The sequence below is a fragment of the Phasianus colchicus genome, chromosome 10 (genome assembly GCF_987193195.1).
Source record: "Phasianus colchicus chromosome 10, bPhaCol1.hap1.1, whole genome shotgun sequence".
Lineage (NCBI taxonomy): Eukaryota > Metazoa > Chordata > Aves > Galliformes > Phasianidae > Phasianus > Phasianus colchicus.
Window position 1 is genome coordinate 3,166,416 of NC_143445.1, and position 14,210 is coordinate 3,180,625.

General features: G+C 46.5%; 1 protein-coding gene across 1 annotated transcript in view; it reads left to right on the forward strand.

The window, feature by feature from the left end:
- Positions 1-14,210, forward strand: part of HS6ST1 (heparan sulfate 6-O-sulfotransferase 1) — a 170,924-nt gene that overhangs the window by 117,317 nt on the left and 39,397 nt on the right. The window lies entirely within an intron of this gene.

Here is a 14,210-nt window from a genome sequence, read left to right on the forward strand (position 1 = left end):
GGACTCACCTCACTAAACTTGCAAAAAAACTAGTATAGAAAGAAAGGTGAGGATGTGAATTGTGTGCTGACTTGGTGTGCCTAAGGACCAAAGCTTGCTGTGCTGATTGGGCTCAGTGGGGCATCAGGTGAGTCCCAGTATGGGGCTGATGGAAGGTGAGACCGCATGGCATCGCACTGCAGCATCGCAGCACCGCAGCACCACTCCTGCCGGCAGCAGCCCACTGCAGAAGCAGCTCTGTTCCTCTCGCTGGCCCCATTCACAGGGTCCATGCTGCCATCCAGTGCTGCTGGGAAAAAATGTCACCGGTCCCACACTGCTTGGGCACACAGCTCCTCGGCAGTGATGCAGCCCTGGGGTTGAGGTGCTCTCTGGGAGCCTTCCACGCTTCTTCCCCAGGTCCAGACCATCGCTGATGCTGTGATTTCTGGGCTTTCTGCACGAGGTGACTCTTCTCAGGCCTTCGTTGTCCCAGACATGTTGGCAGTCAGCCGTGCTTCTCGCTGAGCTGCACTGCCTTGTCTAAAGTTTTTGGTGCTCATGAAAACCAGCTTCAGTGCCTGAGAATGCTAGATTTCTTAAAGCGTCAGGAAAACAAAAGCCAAAGTAGTTGGGAATTCAGTACTGTGTTTGTCCCAGCTCCCACTGACTGTGCATGGAAAGCTGTTGTCTGCACAGTATCTTCTTCCAGGGGGTCATGGTTGCAAATGGATGCCATTATTATGGAGTCTTTTCATTCCAAGCAAAAAGGACAGGATCTCTCTCCATCACCACCCCCTAGGCCCTACTTCCTTCAAAGAAATAAAAAACAAGACCCCAGGCAAGTCAATTAAGCATTGTATGGACCTGTCAGACAGATAAGAAAGGGACTCTCTGGCCATAGAGAGGCCAAAAGGGGGGAACGAATCCCAGAGAGCCTCTTGAGCAGATAATAAATAGCCTTTATCTGGGAGGTGTGTCTGTGTGTGTTTTTTAAGGAGGTGTGATGTCAACCTCCCAGACTCGCCTTCTTTGTTGGGCGGACATTCGCTTTAATTAAAAACCTCCAAGGGAATGTTAATTGGCCTGTGGAGGGGGGAATCATTACTTCATCTTCTCTCTCCATCCAAGTACACGCACACATGTGCACGAATCCACACGCTTTCTTTTACGGCACAGCAAAGCAGTGGCGGCGAGGTTTTGGCAAGGCCTCGTTTCCCCCAGTGTGACTGCTCGCATGTCCCAGCTTGGCAGAGGAACAACAGATCAGTGTGGTGCTTTGCTTTGTTCCTCAAGGAGTAGTTTTGCTCCTTTTGAGCACTCCAGGCCCACAGGAGAGCCTCGAGCAGGGAGCCCAGATGGCACATGGCACGGCAGCAGGGCAGAGGGAGCTTGACTAACAAGAATCCTTTGGCTTTATTTGTCTGAATGCTGTTTCTTGTTAGAGATATATATGTGTGTGTGTGTATATATTTTATTACCCACATTTGAGAGTGGAAAGCAGTGAAGTGAGCTTGCAAAGAGCCTTGAGAGGGTTCTCCAAATAGAACTAGAGATCAGATCTGGAAAACCTTTTCTTCCTTTTCATTCTTCTTGCAGCCATTCCAAGATGAATGAACGCAGCCCTTCCCAGCTTCTGGTCCAAATCTATACATGATCACAGTGTAAGCTTACATCCTCCCATCACCTGTTTTTTTCTTTCCTGTTGTCACTCAGAGAGCTAAGGGCAGTTTCTCAGGAGCACCCTATTGCTGTTTGCTTGTTGTGTCCCTGTCCTGCTGTAGGAGGCCTGCTTCAAAAGTCCAGTGTCCTTTTCTTCTTAAGCAGTGTAGCAGTCATTCTCAGGACTCCAGCTTTTCTGAAAGCTTTATAGTTTCAAAATAATGTGATTTTTTTTTCCTAGGTGTCTCATGCATTATCTGTTATGACAGTTTGTAGAAACAAACATCAAAATTCAGATAGCAACTGAAATGAAAATACTCCGTGCCACTCAACCTTGCTGTCATCTCCCTCTAACAAAAGATGGGTTTCTTTTCTTCCACTGCTATAATTCTGGAGCAGAGGAGTTGAAATGCACTGCAAACTCAAACCCTGAATTAGAGCAGTTAGTATTTTTAGTGTTACTAAGATGATGAGTCTGGTGGTTGGCGACCCTGCACGTAGCAGAGGGGTTGAAACCAGATGATCACTGTGGTCCCTTTCAGCCCAGGCCATTCTATGAGGTAAGTGGACTTTGTGATGGGGATTTAATCCATAAGGAAAATACATATTTTCTGCCCAGCCTGGGATCTAGGTGGGAAGGAGGGGAGGAAACACACAAGCCATTCCCACTGGCTGCCAAGTGTTAGTAACAGCACTGACATTTTGTCAGGGAGAAAGCAAAAAGGTAAGAACGTATGCAAAGCCAAATGTGGAAAGATCTGTGTGGCAGCCAACTCTGTGCAGCGATAGGCGGAGGTGCAGGCAGGGATACAGTACAATTTGCAAACATAACTGAATTTCATCTAGCATTTTCCAAAATGTCCCTGATTCTGATGATGCTTAAGTACAGTGATGTGTATTCCTACTAATTTTAATCAGTGTATCACTGTACTGTCACAGCCGGGATAACTGCACAGCATCTAACTTCAAGCCTTTTATATTGTTAACATAGTGGGACAGGCTCCTGTTTAACATGCTGTGGGTCACCATCCAGGGAGCCTTGCTCTTTCTTTTGTCTACCTGTGAAGCCTATTCTCCCATCACAGGCAGTTAAATAAATGACTACATTTGGATGCTGTGCATGCCCTAAAACAGGAGTGCCTGTATACCGAGCGCTGAGTACAGCACACAGGGCTCTGCAAAGCTGAGGAGAAAAGTCAGGGCTGTTCATTTCCCCAGAATTGCATTTAAAAGGGATGAAAGCATGCCAGGCTCTTGGGGGAGGTAGCACAGCTGCCCTATATAGCATTCTGGAATGTCTTTAAAAAGTGACCTTTTCAAAGGATGTTCTTGTGCTCCAGACTTGTACCCATTTTTGCTCCTAGATATTCAAACACGAGTGTGATCCTACTTCATAATTGAAAGAGTAGAGCTATTGAATTGCTAACAAGGACATCCATTCTGAAAAATGCTCGTTAGCTACTGGAATTTTAAACAAAATATTAGAGCTTTTATAGAGCCTAAATTGAGAGGTCTTCTCAATTACTCTGCTTTCATTCTTCTCATTCTCTCTGTCACGATTTCTGGCATTGGCGTGACCTCTGAGAATAGGCAAGACATAAATCTGTACTATAAATAAGTGGGAAGGAAAACTTAGAAAAACAGAAGAAAAACTCAGAAAACCTAACATTTAACCTTCATTTATTCATCCAAGTATAAACGTCACGTGGTTTCTTTGCAACTTCTCAAGGTAACACCTTTTTAACTCATGAGAGATTCCTTTGGTGTTACTGCTTGTTCTTCAGCAATCCACATGGATGCTTTAGTCTTGTCCATCTCAGGTTTGAACTTCTAGCAATGCCAGGAACTGCACAGGACAGGTCCTAATCTGATTGCTGCCTATCTGTATGTGTCACATTCCAGCTATCCCTTAAAGACCCAAGCAGATTTTAGTTACAGCTCAGTCAGTTAGCACCTGATACAGATTATAAAACAAGGCAGAAAGGTTATCATACATTTGTTTTGCAAGATGCTGGGATTAATCAGCCATTTGGTTATGGCTAACCCTGCTCTTGCCATGTTTGTGTCAATCCCATTTCTGCCAGTTGTCCTGTAGTGCCTGTCTGAACTACGACAATGCCTTCTCATGCATCAGGGGTAGATGAGAGTTAGCATCTCAAAACTGCATGTAACTTGTTTGTAGCAGGGTTAGTAGGCTTGTTCCATTGCAATGTGGTGTTCTTGACGCACTGAACTTTCAAGATATTTTATGAAATTCTGACAACATAAAGAATCCTGACTATGGCCATAACAAGCAACTATTAAACCATTTTTCAGGCTCACGGGTCAATGGAGGGGAAAAATAATGTAAGAAACTAAGGTCCACTTTCCAAGGATCAGCAGCAGAATTACTGCTTTGGCACCCCAGGCCAAATTTCCATGGTGTAGAACTGTCTCAGAGGTTGCTTTTTTTTTCTCTGTTGGACTCCAAGGTCAGCAGAAGCATTCCTTTCCACTGTGCTTGCAAATCAAATAACTTCAGTCAGTCAACAGATCGGGTCTGCTGATACATAGTTAACGAAATGCATTAGGATGCTAATCTCTTGACCAATAAAAACCTGAGATTAGTCTGCAAATCAAACTGGCTAGAATGATTTTATCTCTTTCCAAAACTCATACTGGTTTTGGTACGGGTCTCATCTGCAAAACAAGGGCTGTCTAGGAGGAGAAAAGCAATGGGGAGAAGAGCAGGGAAGGTGTGATGCTTGCTTTGTAGGTATATCAACAGGAGTTGCTCGAGGAAGATTTGCACGCAGCCTAATGAACGGTGGCGTGCTGTCAGTGTGGCTCATCCTTCATCTTGAATTAAGTCAGCTTGCTTACATTATTTAAAAGGGAAGGGGAGCTAGCTTAGTGGTGTGTAATAGCTGTTTCGCTATCATGGAAGAGTTGTTGAGTGTTCACGTGGCAGGACAGAACAAAAGGGTCTGTAAAATGAATCTTTCAGCTCTGGTATGTGTCAGTGTGAGTAAGGAAGAACACTTTCAAAGTGCAGGCGGTCTGCCTGGAAGCATGTTTGGAAGCAGTTGGGAATCATGCTAGGTAATAGTTAGGCAATTTGTCGTCTATTTGTGCTTTTAGAAGTATATTCTTGTAAAATACAGGAGTTAACAGAAGATGATTCTAATGACTCAAATCTGCTGTTTTCTCCCTTCCATCCCTTTCAGGAGAGCCCATCAAACACCAATAATTCTAATCTTTTACGAGCACCTAATGGCTCCTAGCCAAGAAAGGTTTTAAGAAATAAATAGGAGCTCTTAATGCAGTGAATTTCAGTTTTGCCTAATCTGTGCAAATTGATGAATTAAATCCCTTTGCATCTCAAACCCACTATGGTGATTTGCATGGTGATTATTTCGGTTTTCATAAATTTTCTCCAATCATTTTCTATCATTTCTTGAGAGCAGACATCTAATCTCCCCAGGAATGTGTGTATGTAGTAGTTACATACTGTTTTAAATCTGCCTGCATACACTCAGGTGTTGCACACTCATAGATAATGTATGTGGATGCACGCAGGACACCAGATTTCTCATCTGGCCCCAGTGAGTGTGCCTGCAGTACCACTTTATGCATCCTCTTCAGCGAGCAGAAGTGTCTTTTGAGATAGAACATGATCCAGCAAGGAGCTGCCCTGCACTTTGTGCAAATGGAACCCGGTTGCTGCATATGAATCCTGCAGTGTGCTTACTATATGTAAAAAACTACTGTAGCAAACTCCATTTTCTGTGTAAGTCGTAAGACCATATATTAGAGCTGAGCTGCTGTCATGGGGTGTGCTGAGCAGGCTAGCCAGGAAACGTCTGCCTGGTTTCTGTTTCTGTCCCAAGCTGTGGTTTCAGTTCAGTGCAAACCACCGCTCTGCTCAGGGCTTACCTGAAATATAAGTGCTAAGTTGCAGCTTCTGCTGCCTTCTGTGGCCTTCACACTGAAGTTCTGACGTGTCACTATGCCCTTTCCTCTGGTTTCTCTCAGTACAAAACGAGCTGCAGAACATTCCTTTATTTGAGAGCTTCTGTTGTACTCAGTTTGGCACACAGTGGTGCAGAAGGGGAGCACTAGTGATACATGTGATGTTTTGGAGCGTGATGGTTATAACATGCCATGGTAGTCAGTTATTTGTTCTGGCTTCAGGACTTGTAGTCGCTCATTTGTGTTATAAGAAGAATGTGAGTAGGCTGACATGTAGCTATTCCTGCTTTAAAAATAGCAGCCATGACTAGCAGCTCTGGAATTACTGCTGCTGTATCTTTAGCCTTAATGCTTGTCTTTTCCATTTTCATTCCCATCTACTGTTTTCACGATTGTCTGCAATGACCCTTGTTTACAGAAATGACACATGTATGTTTTGTAGATAAGTGGTTATAGATACAAACATAGCCAGAGATTCGCATCATGTATGAATTTCTGTCTCTGTGCATGCTTTATATGTTCATATTAATGAGGAATTGCTTTGATCCCTTCTCTCTCTAGCAAGTAGAGCGATCGGAGAAGCTACCAATAATTGCAAGGACAAAATAAGTTGTGTTCAGAGATTAGAATCAGGCTTCTGCTCCCTGTGCTTTTACTGGAATTGCTGAAAGCACAGAAGGTCCAGGAAGGATCAGTGCAAACTGACCTGCTCCTCTGATGGACAGCTTCTTACAGCCACGTAGTGGTGGAGCTTCCCAAGGCCCCACAGGCAGTCACTGTGGCTGCTGGCTCGTCCTTCATTGGGAGTCACATTGCCCTGCTCCAGATGTCATTGCAAACCTCTGCAACAGGGAGAAAATGGGAGCTGTGCGAATGTCTGCACTTTGGTGTGGTGCCCTGCAGGCTCAATAAACTCCTACTGTGTTAAGATGGGCCACCATAGTTCTATGTCGTCTCCGATCAGAGTCTTTCAGGTATCAGTTTTAGCAGTTCTGAGCCTGGTTTTTAAGTGAGAATAGGGATGCAGTGCTACAGCTAGTGGAGTCTGCCCAAAATTCTGTTGCCTCCAAGTAAATGTTTATAAGGTAATCATCCCATCAATTTGGTTGGACTCACAGGATGCTCACATATAGGGGAAGTACAACTGAGCTGTACTGAGGGGACAAACACAGCCCTCGTGGCTGGGGAAACCTAGAAAATTGAGACGCGGGCTCCACTTTCATATGACATCTTGTGATTGGTAAGTCGGAACTAAATAGAGTGATTTAATTGTATAACTTTGCTCCCTTGCAGGGGCCTGTCCTGGCCCTGTGGCACAGCAGGAGCGCTTTATGGGCACAACCCCCATGCAGCACATTTGAGATGGGAAAAGCCAAAGCCGGTGGAGAAATCTGCACAGAAATGCTCTCAGGTGGCTGGCAGCAGCTGGACTTTGTGGAAATGAAAGGGGCTGGAGATGCTCAGGGATGTGCTGAAGCCTAGAGCTGCAGCACGGCTGCCCTGAGCCCAGCCCCTACTGCTGTGCAGCTGTCAGAGCTGTTCTGCAGGGCAGGTCCAGGCTGAGGCTCAGCTTTGCATCTCTCCTGCACTCCTCGGGGCCATCAGCACCTCTGGGCTGATGTCTGTCACCCTGTCAATCCCGTGGTTATGTGGGTGGCTTTGGATCTGAAGCCACCCAAGCTGCACTTTTGCTGGTGATGCAGCCTGGGAAATTTCACCAAATTGTTATTTTCTTAATATGTAAAATGAGGCAAAGAATAGTCCAGTTCAGTGTTCCCTGCTGTCCCTTCCATCTTCCCTGGCCTCCTGCAGCGGCTGGGGTTAGCGTGGGATGGAGGGCTGAAGCAGGACAGTGCCCAGGGCTGACTGCTTTGGGGGTTATTTTTACCTGGGCCCAGTTGCCTGATCAAGCCTGGCATTCAGCCCTGTCAAACAGCTGTTCTGGCACTGCCAAAGAGGATGAAGGGCACAGGGTGGGGGGATGCTGGGGCTCCTGCAGTGCCAGGAATTCAGGTCATTTCTGAGCCTAAACGCAGCACGGCTGAGAAGTGCTGCTTCTCCTCCATGTAGGTTCCTTACAGAACAGTTTTCCCTGCAGTCCCTCAGCAGTGCTTCCTCATCAACAAGAAACCCTTTTAGGAACTTCAGCTGAGCTGTTAGGATGATGAGGATGCATGTAGGTCAGAGCGGTCATTACTGCTCGTGTCCTCATTCTTTTGCATCTCTCCTGGCCTCGCCAGTTTCCATCCACCATGTTGTGTAAGGCTTTGTTTTTGACGTGGATATCTGTTGCCTAGGGACTGGATTAGGAGTTTCCCAGTTTACGTGGGACGCTGGTGAGTCTCTAGGTAGAAGCAGGCACCGAGGCTGGCCGTGAGGCTGTGACCTTGGCAGAGGAGCCTGGCACTTCGCTGTCATCCCCAGCACTGGGCTGCCTTCCTCATGTGTGTAATCCTAGAGGTTGCATGCTTTCCGTGGGAGATTCCAGCCAGCCTTTGAAGTTACCTCAAAAATATTTATAGAGGATGAGTTGACTCTGTTATACAGTGAGTGGTACATGTTCTCAGAATCAAAGTGCAAATTATAGCTTTGTGGATGTGTGTGCCGAGTCATGAGCATCAGAGCTCAAAATACACGCTGCTTGTGAGGCTTTTTATTAACATGGGGAAGTAGTGAAATGTCAATTTAGTGTAAGATCTTTTTAAGCCTTATATATGAGGGGAGATTTTTTCCACCTGTGATGTACTTGCCAGTGTTTATAATACCACAGCACCCAGCAATTACACTGAAAGATTGGAGTCTACATTTGCAGTAGATTGGAGTCTACATTTGCAGTGCAGAGTGCTGCTCAAGCAGCTGGTACCAATATCCTGAATATTACAGGGGAGGAGAATATTATGTACAGGGACATTTTTAACTGGGTTTCTCAATTTGCAAGAATAAAATGCAAGCTAATGAGACCTTGTTGCAAACCTTTGCAGCATTTTGAAGCCCACCCTCGCCCATAGTTGCCACTCAGTAGTCCAAGATAAAAACGTGGCTTTCGCAATCAGAGCAGGGTATTAAATCCACAGGTAGGAAATCTGGTGCTATGCAGCTTATCTCCTACACAGAGTGAAATTGGTGGTGTGAAAATGAGAAGTATCCTATCTTTCAAAGGCAGTTATGTAAGACTGGCTCTGAAGCCAGACCTTACATTGTGAAAGCCTGGATTTCCACTCCCACCTTGCATTTGGCAGTGAGAGCTGTACCTCTTAAAGGCAGGCAGCAAGTTACGGGTGAGCCAGCCAGCAGAGAAGCCCTTGTCACAGAGCTGAGCTGGAAATCAGGCTGTTTGGATGCAAGACCACGTGTTCATAGAGATGCAAGAGGAGTTTCTTGGGGGATAACAGCATTTTTCAACCTGTACAGAACAGTCTCTCCTGCTTCCTCTCACGATTATTATCTGGATTCATAATTAGCCGAGTGCAGCTTTTAACTTGATAGCAGGGTGGATTTTCCTGTGGCTGGAGCACTGCTGTCTCCTTCTGTCAGCACATTTGATGGTGAGCTATCACTTAGTTTCATTTGAGAGATTTCCCTTGCTTAGCTGCTTAAAAGCATTACTTTATGAGACCACAAGATCTCACAAAACCATTTGTCTGGCATTTCTCAAACTGTTTGCTTCCTGTTGATAGTAAACTGATGTAAAAGTGCCTGAGTTAGCATAAACTCTTGCCTCCTCATGTCCCACAGATCCGTGTAAGAGTGGATATACCTAAAAGTCACTGGGACTGTGCAACAAATACATACTTTTTCTTATTATTTTTTATGGAGAAGAGCAAGTTGAGGCCAAAGCTTAGTTATATCTCCCACAAAAATGTGCCTTGTCATTTCTGTATGTGCCACTGTTCAGCTGGTGGATAAAGACAGCAGAGCACCAGCGTGCCACAGAGAGCACTCAGATCCTGCAGAACTAATTTGGAAGAAACAGGCAAGCAGAGAAGCAGAGGGTGCACTTACCCTGTTAGCATTTGCTTAGAATGCAGACATATGAAAGAATGTAGAGATCTGTCATAGAGATCTGTAAATGCCTAACACTGTAAAATACAAAAGCAATGCACACGAGCATCGCTGGCAGAATAGTTCTATAGGGATGACAGGGTGGGAAGGTGGCTCTGAAAAGTTGGCCTGAGAGAGCAACAGTGCAGCCACCAGAGCTGGTCCCAAAGGGAAAATGGGTGTGATGCAGATCCCAGAAGGGACCCTGCACTGTGATGTATGGGGTGAGAAGTTCTCCAGGCTGGGGAGTACTTTGGCCTGTGTCCTGCCTGGGCTGAAGCACCAGGCACTGCAGGAGCAGCACAGGGCTCCATGGGGGCACGGAGAGGTGGCTGCATTGCTTTGCTTCTGCTGTGGGGGAAAATTTGTGTCAGCAATGAATCTTTTACATTAAGGCTAAATAATGAAGCAAACAAGGGATGCCAAAGCTGAGTCTCACGGTGGATGTTGTTTCCAGTGGACATTGATTGCAGGAGCAAGGCCACTGAACCAGTGAATTCCCAGCATCTTTTTAACTCCTTCTGTAGAGTCAGCAGCAGGGGAAAGGAAGCGGAGAGGTTGAGCATTGTCCCAAAGGCAGGATGCTGAGGCAGGGCTCCCTGAGCACACACACTGAGGGCTGCATCAGGAGGCCAAGGGCAGCTGTACCACACCAACCCAAACCCCCCTTCACCTCTCAGCACCCAGAGCTGGTGCAGAGGGCTGGCCAGCAGCGTATCGTGTGTGCAGTACCTGCCCCTAGCTCCCTGCCAGCCTCCCAGAGCCCTTTTCTTCCTTTTTTTCTCCCTTGCGTGTTGAGAAAAAAAAAAATAGGACTTTTTGTAGATTCTTGTGCAGCTTTAGTTATTCACAAAGAAATATTGGAGCCCTATCAATTTTTCATGGGAACAAGATAGGGAAGGCTTTGAATTTTGCATACCATGTGGGCTAAAAGGGCAACAATATGATGCATTTTAATACACGCGTTTTGAGTTTCTTCTTACAAAAAGTATCAAGTAAGCAACATGAAAGAGTGCCAAGGCTACTTCTGAAGCTTGCAAAATAGATAAAAGCCAAGAATTTAAAGCATTTGATTAAAAATGAACCCAGAAGTTTTTTGAAGCTCAACATTTTGCTCTGCAAGCTCAGCAATATTCATTAACTTCCCACTGAAGATTGCTGAACAGCTGGATCCAATTTCTGAAGAGATAATCACGAAGAAATTAGATTAATAGTCTTCGAGTGGAGCGGCTGAGGATCAGTTGTGGCAAGCTCTTTTATATGTAGCATGTTGTTAGCTGTTCTCCATGTGAAGATGGTTGTTGCAGTCCCACGAGGCACGAGGCCGTATCTCAGCGATGCAGATAGCAGTTCTCCTGGGCTGTGAGCACAGCACGGCACAGATAAGCAAGATTGCTGCTGGCTTTCTGTTCTCCTTTTTTCCCATCTCCCTATTCTGAACACATCGCCTCCATGACATATGTGCATATTCGCTGCAAGAAAATCACTGCCCTTTCAGTATCAAAGCCAGCACGTCCCTGACATACCAATCGGTGCAAAAAGCTCCTGCTGGCCCAAGTGAAGATTAAGTGCTTTTGTGCGGTGCTTTATTGTAATACAGAGAGGTAAATGTGAAGAATGACCTGTCCCTCCTAAGGCACAGCCGCAAATAAAGTAATGTTCCGTGCTGGCATCACTCCTCTCACTGAATTAACTGGTACAGCCACACGGAGGCCAGCAGAGGCTGCCTTGGGCCAGGCAGAGCATCTCCAGGGGCTGCATCGGGCTGCCTTCACATCAGCCTTAGTGTTCACTCACTTCAAGCGGGTGTGACAGAAACAGCCATGGATCTTCTCCCATTCACAGGTCTGTTCCAGCCACCCCCTGAACACTCTTGCTTGGCTGCCTGCAGCACGTGCCTCCAGCACGCAGCTCCTGCAGGGCTATGTGTGCCCCTCCACGGCACCGCAGCTGATAGCCAGTAGCACCTGCCCACTACAGAGGTCATATTTTGACTCCTGTGCTGTAATTGCATTCAGAGGAACCAAATTCTGTACTGCAAATGGATGCAGGGCCCACGTGGGTGATTTCCCCGTTGTGTTCGTGTTCTGGTAGCTTTCCCCAGATACAGAACAAGCTAGCAGAATAGTAAATGCAAGGTGGGAATTACAGCATGTCCGTTTGTGCACAGGGGAGCATTGCTGTGGTGTGTGGGCATCCTGCAGCAGCCTGATCGCTCCCTGCTTTCCTTCTCAGCTCTCATCCTCCCACTTGTGTATTACTTCCCACTCACACAAATCAATGCAGGCTAACCTGGTGAAACTCAGCCCGGTTTTCACTCATCATTCTCTGTTCTACAATTAGCAAAACGATAAGCTTGTTCTTCACCTTCCCTGTGCAGCGTATGTCCCTATTGAATCGCTTAAAGGCTTTCTGCCCCAAATGGAAATGGGTCTGTGATAAGCTCAGGTGGTTCTCTGGGTCAGGGTTCAAAGAGATTCCCTCTTTTTGCCTTACTGTGTTCCCTGCCGTCCTCCGAGGCAGAGCAGGAGAGGCTATGCCTGCCTTCTGGCAGTGCTGGAAGCCAGCTAGCTCTTTAAAGGTGTCAGTGTTTTATTTTGCAGCCCCGAAAGGGACATCTGAATGAACTGACAGAGCTAGGTAAAGAAGCAGAAGGCCTGTTTGTTTTCCTTTTTACTTTAACTTTCAGTACATGCTTAAAATGGGATGCTGTTGCCTGGTATTTCCAGCTTAGACAGAGTATGGTTGTTTCTTGGGTTGCAAAACTGAATTCCAGAAAGAATTAGTGCTTCTGGCAAAGCAGACTGCATTCCAGGGCATGATTTCATCTGGTAACTAGTTCAAGAGAGTCAATACTGGCTAATACGACCATAACTACATGTATTTCTCATTAATTTTCATCAAATCTCTCCAGAAAATTTATGATTCGGTGCCAGCAGATCACTCTTCCTTTCTATGTATTTTGTAGTGTCATCATTCACCAACCCCAGAAGTCTTTCTAAGGAAAGGAGTAGTGCAGCATGCTCAGCTCCTCTCTTTGCCTGCTGCAGAGGTATGGGATGAGGCAGGTGGAAGTCCTGCAGCAAGCAGATGGGAGGCTCTTTGTCTCAGATTCCATCCTAATGGCTTTTGTGACTCCTCACCAGCTTCTCGCTCCGCCGGCCACTTTGCAGGTTAGATCTGCTGCGTGGTGTTCCTTAGCAGTAGCCATGTGGAGCAGATTTGGACTGCCCCATCACCCTGTCTGGATGGTGCATCCCACGGATGATACAGCCTGTGCAGGTTTGTCGTGCAGACAGCTGCCCCATCATCCTGTGTGTGAAGCAAGAGGTGCATGATGCGCCCTGATTTGTTGGTGATGACAAGAAGAAGGTTCATCCCCTGAAAAAATCCATGAGAACAGGACCCAGCCCCTGAATTCTGCTGGTGGTGAAGTGCATGTCAAGAGTGTCCTGTGAAAGAGCTAAACAAGTTCGGTGTCCTCCACCCCTAGAAATGATGCAGTGATGTCCTTCTGCAGGGAGCAGTTAGCAGTGGTGCTGTGCAGACCGCATCTCCTTGGACTCCAGCAGCATGCTGCTCCATGGGAGCTGGCTGCAGGGCTGGGAGGCAATCTGCTGGCCTTTGCTGAACACCAGATCCCGCAGACAGCAGCTGGGGGAGGTGCCAGGCTCAGCAGAACCACCACTTCAGCTGGCTGCACTGGTAGAGCTGCGGTCGTTAGCATTTGCACCTTTCAAAGAGCTCTTCCTGTGTAGAGCACTGCCTTATGGAGAGGTTCCCCGTCTCTGGGTGCTGCAGATACATAAGATCTCAGTTCCTTCAGCAGATGTAGATCTGGTGACTTGGTTGCCTGTCTTCCCTCTCCAAAATCCAAAATTTTGAATTTTGAGAACCCTTTTCCCTCCTGCCTTCATGGAAGGACAAGGCCCTGGGCATGGAGGCCAGGCTGGGCTGCAGCTTTGGAGATGCAGGAGTGCTTCAGCTGCCCAGAGCAATGCTGAACTGCTGGGCCACAGCTCAGCATTAGAAATTCCCTCCTGATCCTGCCCATCTATTTCTTTGGTCTGCTTTCTTCTTCTGGGACACAGAAGTCAAAATCAGAGGTGTTCAGATGCGGTTCTTGGGGCATGATTTAAGGCAGAAGATATCCCCTTATCTTCTGTAACTAAAGGCATGTGACTGGCAGAAAAGCATGTTGTTCAGCTGTGCTGAAGAGCTATGTATCAGAAATAAGTACACAATAAAGAGCTGTGAGTCACTCTAAAATTAATATTACATTCACAAGCATTTTACAGATGGGGTGGTGGGAGATAAAAAGGTACGTCTGTGTAATTGGTCACTATGCTCAGTTCACCTGCAAGAAGTAGTGAGTGTATCACCGTGTGTTGTACACAGAGGGGTTTTGATGTTGAATTTTAGTAAGAAGAAGAGATACAGGGGAGAGAGAGGAAGGCTGACACGTGTTTCTGAAGCATGGAGCTGCAAGTGGTGGAAAAAAGCTCCCTAGTGGGATAGGAGCAGAGAAAACAGTTTTAGCAACCCATCGGAGTGAGCTACATGCCATCACACAGACC